We start from the raw sequence: 15467 nt of genomic DNA, 5'->3' as shown, positions 1-15467 counted from the left end.
GTTCTTTACTTGTAGGTTGATCTTTAAACCAATTTTTAAAGAAGGGAAGAATCTTAGTAAGCACATTTTGCAAGTAAAGAGTATATGTGTTAAATCTTCAGTTATCTTGCCTCATTGTGGTAGCCAGAGCACTATTTCAGCTCTTTTGTTGATGAGAGGTAATGATTCTTGTTGTGATTAAAAGCCTTTTTGTGTTGCCAAATAAAATTCTAAATCAATATTATAAATATTTAGAAGAATATTAGTAATTATGATATTGTTATCAGGTTTAACTGTGTAGTTTTTGAGTCAAACTCATTGACCCATGTTTCATGAGTAGTGGAAAATACCTCCTACTTATCAATATTAACAATATTTATATTAAAAGTATTAATTATTATTAACAAAATATATTTAAAATAAAATCAAAAGTATACTTTGAAGTAAAACTATTAAGTTTCTTTATGTGTAAAATATGCATGGAACCTTTATCAAGGCTTGACATACATTCATCTATCACTACCACAATTAAATAAATGATATGCCAAAATTATATTCTTTTTTAATAAATGCTAACGATGCAATATATATATATATATATATATAATGTTATGTCCTTTTCATTTTCTTTTTAATTCTATTTTTGAATTGTAATTGTGTGTGTGAAAAGTGGAATAAGTCTGAAAGTTGTAAGACACAACACTTCAATTAAATCATTGCATGCATGGTTAGACAGATATAATAATAAATATGAAAACCATAACAAATTGACCTATTGCCTTCTAAAAGATGCGAGTATAGAATTGCTCTCAGATTTGTCTAAGCAATACCAGTGACTAGGCTACACCAAGACAAAGGATTTAATCTATTTGAGCACAAGATTAAGCTAAATGTATGCAAGATTAAGCTAGATATGCAAGTTTAAGCTAGATGAATGAATATTAAGTCAGATGAATGAATATTAAGTCAGATGAATGAATATTAAGCTAGGTGAATGAAGATTAAGCTAGATGAATGCAAGCAATAAGGATTAAACTAAGTATTCAAAAAGCTAAACTAAGATGCAATAATCTCAAAGCACAATATCTTCAATGACTCTAGAGAAAAAACTACACAATAACAATAAATCTCCAGGGTGTTTTGAATGAGAGATGAAGGCTGAATTTATAGAGACCCAAAAGAGAGACCAATGGTCAAGATTGATTAACAATGAGAGGTTGAGATTCCTCAAGAAAAACACAATCCTGGTTAATTGAAATAATTGAGAGATTAGATTAAGTTAATCTTGAGATAGATTCCAATTATAGCTTGATTGAATGCATTCAGATTATAAATTCGAGTTTGCATTGGAGATAAAATTTAGTTGATTCCATGCACTTGAGATAAAAATAGGTGATTCCATGCACTTTTCTTTAATTTGCTCAAGATTTTTATTTAGAAAAAGCCTTTTCAAAATAATTGAACCTCTTTCCTCAAGAAAAGATTTGAGTTTTAATTTTAGACAAAATGATTAATTCAATTTAATTGTTTTTCTGATTTCTCAAGTTATCTCAATTTAAGAAAAATAAATATCTTAAGTTTGATTTCTTCTCTCAATTTAATTCTTTTCTTTTGTTTTTAATTTAACTCTTTCTTTTGTAGATTAATTCCTCTTTTTGTAAATTAATTCTTTTTTTTATGATTAATCTCTTTTTGTAAATTAATTCTTTTTTATGATTAAATGGCAAATTTATTAATTAATTAAATATGCTAGGATATTTAATTAAATAAATAGGATAATTGATCAAAATGATTTACTTGGAATGATTAATTAATTAAATAAATAAATAATTAATATTGAGTGATTAACTTGTCATGTAACATTAATGATTGAAGAATTAATTAATTAGGTGCTCGAGGTTGATTTAATTGCCTTTTGGTTAGGACCTCGGTGATGTTATCAAGATTAGGGGCCCATGGTTTAGGTGACCCTTTTTAGGGTATTACATTTGCCCCTCTTTGAATTAATGTGCGAGCAGTGCGTTGGTTCAAAGAAAAGTTGATGTCAAATAGATATCAGTTCTAAATTTGATGGATCACAAACCGATGAAGAGCGAAATATTCAACTTGATTTGAAGTGATGAAACTGAACAGATTTGATTAAAGCGATACCGAACCTAAACTTGATTGAACAAGAATTGACAAAGAGAGAGATATCGTTCTTGAACTTGATTGATCAAGAAACAAGCATCGATCTAGAACTTGATTGAACTAGATTGAGTGAAGAGATGAAAAACCAATTCTGAACTTGATTGAACAAGAATCGATTGAGCAAGGCAATAAAATCAATTCTCAACTTGATTGAACAAGAATCGACTGAGCGAGAGATAAAACCGATTCCGAACTTGATTGAACAAGAATCGACTGAGCAAACCAAAAGAACCCATTTTGAACTTGATTGAACAAGAATCAATTAGCAAGAGAAAATATCCAACTTGATTTAATGTGATGAAACTGAACATCGATTTGAAGATTGATTTAGATAAGGAAAAAAATTGATATGCCCCTAGAGATTGATTTATTTGACATCAAATAATCTCAACTTAATACGACATGATTTAGTTAAGATGCCCCTAGTAACAAGGTTTTGTTGATTTTCTTTGTTTGAAAAGATTTTTGCTCAACTTTATGAAGATTTGAAGAATTTCTTGACTTTTGATGATGATAATCACTGAAAAGATGTAACGAGTATGCCCCATCGGGAGCGAAATCGAAAGATAGTGAGGGTACAATGATTTGAGGCAATTGTTAGCGATGATAGTTATTTGAGCATGAAGACTGATGTTGAAGAATTAATTTTGAGATCAGAGATGATTTGAGCACCAAAATGATTCAAAAATTGACTTGAGGATGAAAGAGCTAAGTGGTCAACATTATGAAATTTTGACTAGAAAATTGACATCAAATTTTGATTTCGATCCCGAAAATGGACTCAGGACAGTCGATTTAGTTTGAGGGTACAACTTTTACGTCCATCAGAGCAAGTTTAAAAATTAGGGTTTGGACTATATAAGGGGTTCAATGTGTCATTGTCAATTCATTTTTACCTCTCAAAGTTTAAAAAATTTTAAAACCTCCTATGAAGAAAAATGGCAATTCTGATTCAAGAACATCTATTCAAGCGCCAGAGATGACATAATCGACCGTGGAACTACACCCCAGCAATAAGTGATCAATCTTTAGCCTTCGCATTTCTCAATTTTTGATTTTTTTTTGAATTTTTGCATTTTTAATTTCGTTTGAAGTTGTTTATGTCATTTTATCATGCGGTTCGTTATTGTTTGCCGTACGAGTTTCTATCACTTTGTATTTCCTCATATGGGCATATAGGGTTTGTCGTCTGGTAGTCACCCTTCTTTCATACAAGAATGTATTTAAGAGACCATTTAGTTGTGAGACATGTAATAAATTATCGTTTGGGTCTATTTACTCATTCGGCTCATCATGTTTTCTCGTACGAGTTGCTGCTTGTCTGTGGAAACTCGTATGAAAAACAACAAGTAATTTTTAAGGTTCAAATAGCAATTTTTTATTTTGAATGTTGTATATTTGGATTCATTAGCATGTTTATCACATTCTTAGCACAAAGTGGATCATGTACTGAGGATTTGTGTGTTCGATTTTGTAGATTCAGTTGTCGGATATTCAATTTTGGTGTACATTTCCGTTGATAATGAGGCTAGTGGGTGATTTATCAGACGTGGAGAGAGGTCATATTGGGTTGTGTGGATTCAGATACCTATTACAGATGTCTAATATCCATGTGAATCACGGTATGTTGACCACTTTAGTTGAGCATTTTCATTCTGAGCATAACACCTTTCATTTATTGGTTGGAGAGGACCATCACGCCAGAGGATATATATAAAATATTGAGAATTTTGTTTGTTGGAGATAAGGTGGATTATGATTCTACTCCACGACCAGGTATTTTGGCTCTAAGATGGATATTCCATGATGAGACTATCCTTGATCGATATATCACTTGGGATGATTAGATGAGTAGATATGATGCATAGTACCCTCTGGCTTTCATTTTGGCTAGTATGATTGGTTGGATTTTTATGCCTGATAGAGGACAGTGGGGATTTTTATGTGGTGGGGGCAGGATGCTTGAGAGGTTGTTGACTCATCCAATTATATTAGGGTGGGTATCATGCTTACTCACTCATATGTATCATGAGATGCATGAGATTGTGTATCAGGAGGGGAAGAGCAAGGCAGCAGGTGTGTTAGTTTTACAGATATGCGCATGAGAGCATATCCCGGTATGTAGACCTATTGTAAATGATTTGTAGGAGGTGCACCAGCCTATAGTATGTTGTTACTCAAGTTATGTTACACATCCCCACCTGGGCAAGACTAATTATTGGAGGAGGCAGTTGGATGATTTGATCGGTGTGGTATGGAGACCGTATAGGAGTCTAGAGCTATGGGATGATTGGAGAGCACAGAGGAAAGATATGTTTATGACTCGACCTCTCATTGGCAAATTGGTGTCTATTATTGAGTGGTTTGTAGTATCTAGGGTGATGAGATAGTATGGGAGGCCGCAGGGTATATCCCAGGAGTTCACAGCATATGCTAGATATGGGGAGGAGGAGAGAAAAGGATGGGCACCGAGACTATCATATGCGCTAAGCATGTAGGAGTTAGCGGGTTTATAGCCGCAAAGATGGGATTATCTAAAAGATGTGGCAGATGCGAGGGTATTGCCCCAGTATAGAGATTGGTTTTAGAGATATCCTTTTCCTTGGTTTATAGATCTGGGAGAGAATGCACCTCTTATAGAGGAGATTGAGGAGGATGCATAGGCATAGGTACGAGGTCATGTACAAGGACAGAGAACAGATGTACCGAGATGGACAAGAGGTGATCCTAGTGCTAGTAGCAATAGGGCACTAGTAGGAGGTTGATAGTGACAGAGAGGGGAGGGTAGATCCTTAGGAGTTGTTGGGGTTGAGGTTGGCAGTTCTAGGGCAGTAGAGGTTGGAGGTGAAGAGGAGAGAGCGGCTCCTAGGAAGGTTAGGCAGCGGAGAGATTAGTAGGGAGGTGGAGAGGGGAATGTTGGGAGAGAGCAGGCAATACCAGACGTAGTATGGTCTTTGAGGACGAGGGTGATAGGTTTGCAGTCATAGTTGACAGTGGTGCAGACGCAGCTGGTAGAGTGAGACCGACAAATCATTGAGATTAGAGTTGAGTGCGATCGACAGCTTGCAGAGGTGAGAGAAGAACGAGATCAACATCTTGCAGAGAAGAGAGCAAAGCGAGATGCTCTTTAGCAAGAGGTTTTGCATCAAACGAGTCATGCAGCTTATAGTGTAGCGGTCCCAGTAGCACAGCAGGTTGTTATGTATTCTCAGTATATGGCTCGATCTGAGGGAGCTAGGGCACCTAGACAGGATGTCGGTCAGCAGGCACCACCTCCTCCACCCGCCGATGAAGGAGAGGTAGAGAGCTATATTTGTTATATCTCCTAGATTTTTTTATATACCCCATTTTTGTAGCATATACGATTCTTTCTCCGATGAGACATTGTATTTGATAGTTGATATCATTTGTACTCTTAGACACTAAGATTATGATGAGATATACGAGCTCTTGATTTGATTTCATTGTACTTATGTTGACTGATTATGAGATGTATTTTTATATGTTTTATTCTATATGTATGCATGTCTTTTCAATATGGATGTATGTAATGCAAATGGATATGGATGGGTTTTTGCTTTATTTATTTATTTTGTTTCTTTTTCATATGCAAATAAATGATGAAAATGAGTAACTAGTAATGCAAATGTTTAGTTTTCATGCAATAATATGAATGCAAATAAATATATAATAAAATATATAGATCTATATAAGATGCTCATTATGCAGCTAACATCTCAATACACAAGTACTCGATCGGAGAAATGATAATGAAAAAGGGTACCACTTAGCTGAGAAATGACGATTGCTTCAGACTCTCATTCAAAAGATAAAGAGATCATTGTTATCATGCCAAAGTCACTTGAAATGCATAAAATTTAGAATGAATGCAACTTAAACTTAGTCACTAGATTTGGTATGCTTAATTTTCATCACTGAGCATTTTACAAATAGAGCAGGCAAAACAGAGTTCCTTCCTTTTCATATGCAATATTAATTATCTTGTCCGCAATAACCCTTTTATCATTCATATCCTTGGATAGATTATGCATGCATCTGGACTGCACATTAAAGAAATTCCCTCAAAATAGATAAAGATGTGACTCCAACCTCCCTGTAGCATATAAATAAGTGGAGTTGAGGTATGTGTGGCAATTTCACCTTGATGTGAAGGCACTTATCATAGACACCCAACAAATTAGATGTTTTCAGATCATCGGAATCACTCCTACAAGCAAAAAACAAAGAAAATTATTATGCCCCCAATCCTTGCTCCTCTTAGTCAAGATAGACTTCCTTGAGTTACTCAGAGGGAATAATAATTGAAAACCAATTTAAGACAGCACACAAAGAAAATTTCAATCATATCTCAAACAGTTTAGTGATTATTTTCAATAGTCTTGTCTTACTTGTTTACTCAATGACAAAACTCGACAATAGTGTGGAGACAGGTGACTGACTCAGAGTGGATGACCTGGTACTACCGATAGAAAGATGAGTTGGTTAAACTACTTAGGACATTTAAATTGATCAGTTGATTACCCTAAGACTAGGATATTTATCGGTTTCAAGCCATGAGGGTTCCAAAAGAACTAGGATGTCACAAAAGTGACTAAAAGATATGTACAATCGAAAGTAAAGATGCAGCAAAGAGTAAGTACCTCATATAAGGCCGATCTGTCTAGTTTTGAGTGTATGCTTCCTTGTATAAGACATGTTGATGTTTGATAGAGTTTGATAGATTTATAGGAATGCCTAGTCTGAGAGACTGAATACCCTATAAGACCGGTCTATCTAGTTTCGATAATACCCTTCCTTGTATAAGACATATTGATGTTTGATAAAGTTTAATAGATTGATTAACAAGACATGTAATAAGTTTGATTGTAGAACTTGAGAGTTTGTCTGTGGTTGAATTGGTTTGAAGGATAGTCTATGCTTTCTTGCTTTGATTTTCTGAGTTTTTATTTTATTTTTTTAATTTTTTTCATTTTTTCATTTTTTTAAGGATTTTCTCAGCTATGCCCCCAATATGCAGACCTATATTATATGATGATATGCAAAATGCATGTGGAGACCATGAATTTTTCTATATGACCTATGTAAATTCAATATGCATGATGAAGATGTGATTCCTATTCGAACAAGGATGATTGTGTTTGTTTAGTATTTAATACACCAATTGAATTGGAGGTACAAAACATTTCATAGATAAGTGGTCAATTGATCCGTAAGGTCCCTTAGAATGTCCAAATTAACACACTTAGTGACTAGGATTTACAAATGGAGACATGAAAAACTTCCCCATAGATTCTTGAAACTTTGATCTTCTTTTTCCCATGTGAGTGCAAATGAGTTAATTCCTTCTCTTGTGTTCACTAAAGATCCTTAGCATCCTATATGAATAGCTGCATGGATTATTCTAATCTTCAAAAGTATCATGAATAGAGCCTCACGGCCAGCAAGCTTTTAGAGCTCCAACGAGGTTACAGACTGTAATTTCTCAAATATTGCTCCATTACCAGCAGGCGTCCATAGCCCTAATGGAGTTACTCACATGTTCCCATAGTCAAGCTTCTTGTCGCACTTCGTATGCGTGATATTTCAGTTATATATCATTTCTCTTTTTCCTTGAGATAAATATTTGGCATAGCACTTTCTCTTTTTTATTTTCTTGCCTTGACTTGTAAGTAATGAAACCTACTTGGGTGTGACAATTACAGCGGTGCTGAAGTAGAATTTTAGATTTTTCACTAGTCATATGATCAACTAGGTGTCTAGAATGAATTAGAGATTTTCTTAATGTGTTTGAGATATAGCAATCAATATATTTTGGGTTAACAAGTCTCAAATAGTGAAATCACTACCCAACCATAAGTAAAGCGTCGTCATAGGGTGATGTTGAAAATGAATGACCTTAGGATCTCAAAGACTTCATGTCCGAATATCTAAGAAAGGAGATGACCCTTGTTTCTCTTGAATGCAAACGGATGATAAACTTGTAAAATTGTGTTGTTTTATTGATGCTTCTATATGCAAATGCAAAAATTTTGTGAATGTGATGCATTAAAAAAAGAAACTATGTGTGATGCAGTGATTTGAATAAAATGATATGTAATGCAAAAAGCAAAGCCGAAAATAACCCAGCCCTTAGATATAATAACGTTTAAGGTGCATGTTGTTCATAGGGTCAGGGAGTTTTGTGTAGGTAGTTCATTGGTATTTTTTTGAAGAGTCGGATAAATATGTCTTTCCAAGAAGAACTTGGCTAAGTGTACATGTCCCAACATCTCCAATGTTGATTTCCTTAGTTTTCTGGATTTTGAAATGCAACTAGGGTAAAGTCTTATGCAAAGGATTGGATAAGGGGTATGGAAGGATTAAAAAGAGGTGTTGGATAATGGACTAGATATTGAAAGTTTGGTACATGAGCAAATGGAAACGTTTGTGGAATCACCATTGGCACACATCTTGAGGGATGGTGGATTGATGGAGGAAAAGTGGATCTCAGATTTTGAGATTTGGATGGAGGAACAACCAGGGATTTTGGGACATAAGGATCCAAAATGGATGAAAGAGGTGATGGAGAAATAGATTTGGAAGGTTTGGATGGAGGAACAACAATCTTGGATGTTGATTTGGATTTTTCTTTAAATTGTTGTGCTTCAAGGAGATGGTTAGGGATCCACATGGTTTTTGATTTTTCATGCTTGTGCAGTTTCTTGGAATGCATTGCTTCTACAAGTGCCTTAGGAACCCATATAGCTTTTGATTTTGCTTTCTTTTTCTTAGTGAGCCTTTGTGTCCTTCTAGATGGATGGAAGGTGTGTGCAAATGTATGTCTTTGTTGATCCTGCACAAGGGATGGAGGAATATAGGGTCCTAAAATGGATGGAAGAGATGAAGGGGAAGGCATGTACTTGGATTTTGGTTTAGTAAGGGTACCAACATTTTGAGGAATATCACTGAGGCTATGACTCTTAATAGTTTCTTTAACATGGAGGGGTTATTTCTTGTGAAGGTCTACCCCTTTGTGTTTATAAATATTTTGACTTGTAGGATACACTTTGCTTTGGGAAGATGCAAGTCCATTATGAGGTATGCAGGGAATGATAGGATCATGAGAGGGCTTTGTAGGCATGATGGATCCATGATGTGAACATGGAGGATTATGACAAGGAGATGAAGGCATACTTTGATCTTGACATGGAAGAGGACCCTTGGATAGAATAGGAAGGGTGTTTGACTCTAGATTTTGAATAAGATCATTTGAAAAGGTGGAAGAGGCATCATGATCTTTCTTAGGAAAGGTGATTTTCTCTTGAGATGGAGGGGATCATCATGGAATAAATGGAAAGATATAAAGGTATCATCATGGGATTCTATGGAGATAGGATCTTTTTCAACCATTCGATGGGATGGCCCTTGAGATAGCCCTTGAGGGTCAACATGAGAAGATTCATCATTAGTTTCATCATTTGAGGGATATAGTATGGATTGTTGTTGAGAAGACTTAGGAGATGGGTGCATCATGGAAGAGATGGAGGTGGCATGTGAGCCATTTCTAGACACAGGTTCATAATTTTGATCATGCTTGGTAATGACATCTATTTTTTCCTTAGGTGAATTATTAGGAACTTCAATTTCAATAACATCGTCATCAAGGACGTGTTGAATTTTATGTTTTAATTCCATAGACATTGAAGTCTTATGTTTGTTATGCCTATAATATGCACAGTAATTGCTCAAAAATTCACATCCCCATGTGGTCTTGTTAGGTAATATGATAAGTTTGTGTTTAAGAAGGTCTTCCAAAGTTGACTCAATAGATTGCCCCAAAGGTGTAAATTGTCTATCTAGGGTGTAGTACCCCTCCTCGATCAGACTCTTTTTGTATCTATGTTTGACTTCAGTTGACTGTTCAGTGGAACATTATTGTATATTGATTCAGACTTTATGCATGTTATTTCATGCTTTATCTGGATTAGTGTTGTATGCTTTCATATTGTATCGCAATGCTTATGATTAATGTTATTTTTATGGATCATTATCATGGATGGACACTTTTACATTATATATGCAATGCATTATTTATATGTTACATGTTTGCAAGTGTATGGGATGCGAGGGGATGGTTTTCCTTCACTCACTCTAATGAGACAAGGAACATCATGATTCTCCTTCATCGGTGTGTGTGTGTCATGTTTATTTATATATATTTGTCTATATGCACGTGTGGTTCTTTGGTGCAGGACATTGCAGGTACTAATACCGGGTAGGTATAGGGTATCAACTACACCTGGTTTCACAGGTCTAAGAGTGCCTTATATGTCTGATGGGAGTGGAGGAGATAGTTGTTGGACCCTAGCTTGACCCATAGTTACACTCATGTGAGTGTTGTCAGTTGGTTGTCTTTTCCGTTTGACCGGTATGCGAGTCAAAGTTCTTTATGCTTTCATCTTGTGAGTCATCGTTTGAGAATTCCTCGTTTTGCATGTTTCCATTTATTTATATATTTAATTGAGTGAATGATGCTATTTTTATGTTGGCGTAATTAGTTAATTATTATACTCTTGGGATTATTGTTTTATTTAAATAAATGATTTGTTATAATTAAATGGTTAAATGGCTTATTTTATTGTGTAAAGTTGCATTAATATATTGTGAACGGAAATAAATAATTGCCTAGCCATTTAAATGTTAAATGCTTATATTGAAAGAAAGTATTTTGGAAATAGAAAATATGAAATAAAATAAATAAAAGCTTTTTCCTTTTTCCTTTCCATTTGACTTTTGTATTTTATTTTATTGGAAAAGAATTTTTTATGGAAAAAGGATAAATCTGATTGTTTTTACTTTTTAAATAGTTTAATCTGATTGGTTGGAAAAACTTTTAACCTAGAAAGTTTAGGTTGAAATATATTTTTCCCATATATTCTTGGGAGTTCATGGGAAGGAGGAGGCATAATTTTGAAGGAGAAATTTGGAAAACTATTTTGGAAGACGAGCTGGAGTTGGATTTGGTTTGCAAGATTGGGATTCTTCCATCAATTTGCTTCCTTGTTTTCTTGAAGGTTGGATAGTCTCTTCTTGTTTTGAAATTTGATTTTGAATGTTTTAATTGCTTCCTGTGTGTTGGAAAAATGTAAATATCTTGGTAAATTCTTGTTGAATGATTAGAATGAAGGAAAAAGAGTTTGTTATTCATGATTTTTTTGAATTCATATCAAATGTTTGCATATGGGAAAGAAATGGTTCATCTTTCTATTTGTTGTTTGTTGTTTGTTCTTGAAAATCAATTTCTTGAATTATCTCTTCTATCTATTATAGAAGAATAGATTTAGTTTTGTTGTGTGTTTTCTAGTATCTATTTGCCCAAGATTTGGGGCTTATGTTGGCAAAATTTGGATATTTGCCTCTTGCTAGATGCAAGGAATTCTTCCTGTGCAATGGAAGTGAAGAAATTTATCATAATCCTTCTCCTATCTTTTAAATTCTTCTATTGTTGGCCAAAATCTTTATGACTACAGCTCTTGTGTGTTATTATTCACCATTTACATTATTAGTAAATATCCTTTCTCATTTTGGATTTTGGCACTATGTGTGTGTGCCCCCTGAAATAATAGGTGATGATTTAAGTTCATTTTAAATTGTTTAAGAGTAGGAAATTTATTATTAAATTAGTTAACCTTGCCCACGTAGCAGGCTAGTCCCACCATGTGGGATGGTAGTTTCTTGCTACCACAGTAGCAGCACTACCGGCAGGTAGTGTTTGCTACGTGGGTAGCAGCACTATCGGTTGGTAGGATTGCTATAGATCGGTAGCAGTACTACCGGTCGGTAGTGGTTGCTACCAGCAGTAGCAGCACTACCGGACCGGCGGGTAGTGTCTGTCGGTAGTGTCTTTTTCTCCAGTAGCAATGCTACTGTGGGTAGGGCCTTGGCCCACTGCATACCATTGACCCTCACGTGCCTATCAATGTGTTGTTGAGTTTAATTTTTTTATTAATGTGATGAATTTTTAAGTTAGTTGAAATGTTAAATTTTAATGGTAATTTATAAGTTAATTTTACATGTTGGTTTTTATATTGAGTTAATAGATTTATCTATTGAAAATCAAGGCTTTGGATATTAATTCAAATTGGTAATTTTTGATGTATTTTTGGAAGTAGATTATGTGTTTATATAATTCATATTGTTATTGGTTGAATAATTAATATGGATTTTATTCTATATTGGTGTATTGAATTTGGAAATTAAATAGAAGTGAATGTCGTGTCAGAATAATTCATAAAATAAAGGGTGTTTTATTTAATTTTCAATCAATGAAGTTGCAAGTGTTTATGATGCTGATTTTCTTAGAGATTGTCTAAGTGCCAACTTAGTGAAATTAGCTTTCCTTGCAAACAGTATTATTTGTGGTTATTTCTCATCTATGATTCAGTCATCCTGATGTGGCGTATTTTATATCTTTGATCAAGTGATGTATGATGACCTCGTTGTCTTAACCATGTAGTGTCTTTCCTTATGGTTAACTAAGCGTTAGTATGTCCTTGTTTTGACCAATTGTATTTGGATAGTGGTGTTATGGTTGTCTTCTTCGCCATAGGGTTCTCGTGGAGTGACCATGTTTGTTTAGCGTCCTTTGAGAGAGTGGCTTTTGAGTGAGTGTCGCGCCCTAAGTGGATGGTAGGATAACCCCTCGAAAGTCAGTTAATAAGAGATAATATAATAATTTGATAAGGAGGTGGGTATTTTATAACATTATAAAAGATATTGTACCATGTGCATGGTTGAGTGCTCATATAGGCTCAAAATGTAGTGGGAAGGCCTGGAATGGCAAACCAACCACCCTGTCTTCACGAAGGGTTGGTAGGGTCCGCATGAGACTTAGATGGAACCAAAGGTTCGGGAAAGGTTACCAAGATAACCCAAGATGGGGGTTAGGACCTATGGAGGCCTACCATGGTAACCATCATAAGCTATGTGATAACACTCTTTCTTTAGGGTCACTTGTGTATTGTGATGTCGAGTCACTTGTGTGTTGTGATGTCGAGTCACTTGTGTATTGTGATGTCGAGTCACTTGTGTTGTGATGTCGAGTCACTTGTGTATTGTGATGTTGAGTCACTTGTATGTTGTGATGTCGAGTCACTTGAGTATTGTGATGTTGAGTCACCTAGAATATTGTGGAGTCATACTGTACAGTCATGGAGTTGTATTCTTCTATGGACCATGCCATGTTTTTTCTTGCTTGAGGGTCTGCTACTATCTCCTAGCATAGTGGGATGATTTCAGTTTGGGATAACATGGTCGGGTGGTAGTGCCACTTCCCATCAGATGTTCTTGTTTGTACCTTCATGCGAGGATTGGCTTCACAGGTGTTCCTGTAGTTCGTGACTCATGCTCTTTCTCATGTTTGTAGACCATTTTATTTGGAGACCTATGTGATCATTTGTATCAATGAATTTATGTAACCTTGTAATTTGGTTAATTTGTAACTTTATATGTATATTGAGAGTCGTGTATTGGATTATCAATGTAATCCTAAGTTTTGGATGTTATTTATCAGCTTTCTATATGATAAGTGAAAATGCTTTATTGAAGAGAAATTGTATTGTATCCTTTCAATATTTCAATGGTGTAACTGTTATTGCATATGGCTTATTATTGATGAATAAATGATGAACAATTAGTACCAAATAGGTACTGAGAGGGGGGGGGTGAATCAATACAGACAAAAACACTTTCCCTGAACTGGTTTGACTGCAAACACTGCACTTGGCTGGCAAGCAATAACACTGGTCTAAATCAAATTACTACCAGTAAAACACAGTGAGAATGTGAAAGACATAAACCGGTAAACTTAGCTTTCCACACAATCTAATCCCTCATTTCCACTTCACCCTTATGCATAAACAAGTAATCTAACATCAGAAATATAATGACTACTTGTTCAACATGTTTTACCACTTTGACATAAAACACTAAAACATCACATGAAAGACATTACACATGACACATGATTTTTCATGTCAAAACCCAACTGGGAAAAACCACAGTGGGGATGAATACCCACAAGCTATTCTTTGAACTCTTTTGAGGTCCGCTTTATTTGGAGCCTAGTCCAATTAAAGACTTTTACAATAGGTTCTGCTAGGAATCGATCCTGCTAGGGATCACCCGGTTAAGGGATGGCTAAATACCGGTTAAAGGTTAGAACCTTGTTAAAGGTTACCTCGCAAGAGGATTTGAAGAACTCATTGAATTGAGTCACCCTATTAAAGGATTTACACAAAAGCCTGTTAAAGCTACCCGATTAAGGGATTTTCGAACTGCTGAAATGGTTAGAAGTCAATAGGTAATACACTGATCTGATAACGGCACACAATGCCAAGGCAGATCCACTTAAGCTCCTTTTCTTCTACAATCACACTCTACAAGTATCACCACACTTCTTCAGTTTGGCAAGAATCAAGTATCACTCACTGGGATACACACATAACATTTGCCAACAACTTCAAAATGAAAAACATCATCAACCTTATAGGAAATAGATAGGTAGATAGCATAAACCTTAAACCCTAAACATTTAGGTTTAACAATTCAGTCGGTTCAATCCTGACCGTTAATCACACTGCATTGAATACAATAGTCTCAAACAGATCTCAAGATGTTCTCCAACATTCATTCTTTGTCACTTCAGGAAGTAGATAACCCATCACGCGCTTTCCACCATTTACAGAGACTTCACACATTTCCGAGGTAGATAGGATCAATCTCCATGCAAGATCCTCAAGGAAATCCTTCACGTGCACAAGGCTAATGTGGCAACACGATTTGATCTTCATTACAATGCTAACTCATCACAAGATGTCATCGATTGAATCACACAGGCTATGCATCAACCGGAAACCCTGAAGCTGAGACTACCAACCGGTAGTCATGCCAAATAAAACCCTGATGCAAAACTTCCCATGTACCGGTTCTCATTCCAACATACTGGTTCAACTTTTCATTAATGTACCAGTTCATATCATCATACCGATTCTCTTTCTAGTTTGCTTATATCAATATACTGGTTCATACTTCAGTATATTGACACCAATGACAACATACAATATCATCATGTCATCAAGCTCTACACATATGCCAACAATCTACCCCTTTGGCATTGATGGCAATATACAAAGATATCTCTCTTCTTCACATCTTCTCCCCAATATTGCAGATATCTTCTCTTCTTCACATCTTCTCCCCCTTTCACAATAATGCCAAAGTGGAGGAAAACACACGTC

This window comes from Cryptomeria japonica, chromosome 1, assembly GCF_030272615.1.
Source record: "Cryptomeria japonica chromosome 1, Sugi_1.0, whole genome shotgun sequence".
In the NCBI taxonomy this organism is placed as follows: domain Eukaryota; kingdom Viridiplantae; phylum Streptophyta; class Pinopsida; order Cupressales; family Cupressaceae; genus Cryptomeria; species Cryptomeria japonica.
Note: the sequence above shows the minus strand (reverse complement) of the source record.